A 492-nucleotide genomic window follows, 5' to 3' on the forward strand; every position below is an offset into this window, starting at 1 on the left:
TGTTGTACTTGTAACTTATATTGAAGGTAAACATTTTTCATATACATTTGCTCATATAACCTGTGTTTTGAGACTGTTCTTAGTTGGGGAAGAAGAAAAAATATGGTGTAATGGTCCAAAAGTCCTTAGTGCATTTTCATGTCTTTATAGGGACTGTACTGTTATAGGAAAGGCTTTTGCTTCTTGATCATTGAAGAGATGCCAGAACTGTAACTCTAGGATTTTGACTGAAATAACCCTGAAATTTTCGACCTAACTGTTCTTCATGGGGCAATCTCATCAGGCTAGTTCGGTCTTTTCACCTCTGGGATTGTTATTTTGGGCTTCTTTGAATGCCTTTAAAAATTGAAATTTGCTAGTGTCCATCGCAAAAGGCATTTCGCGGATGGTCTGTTGCATGTCAGAGCAGCCACCTCGTGAATGAAGACAGAATCTGCTGAAAAGTAAGCCTATGTGGCTGCACTGACATGCAACAGACCATCTGCGAAATGC

Source organism: Tasmannia lanceolata, unplaced genomic scaffold (assembly GCF_043159265.1).
Source record: "Tasmannia lanceolata isolate RefF3 unplaced genomic scaffold, GAP_Taslan_0.1 ptg000018l, whole genome shotgun sequence".
Lineage (NCBI taxonomy): Eukaryota > Viridiplantae > Streptophyta > Magnoliopsida > Canellales > Winteraceae > Tasmannia > Tasmannia lanceolata.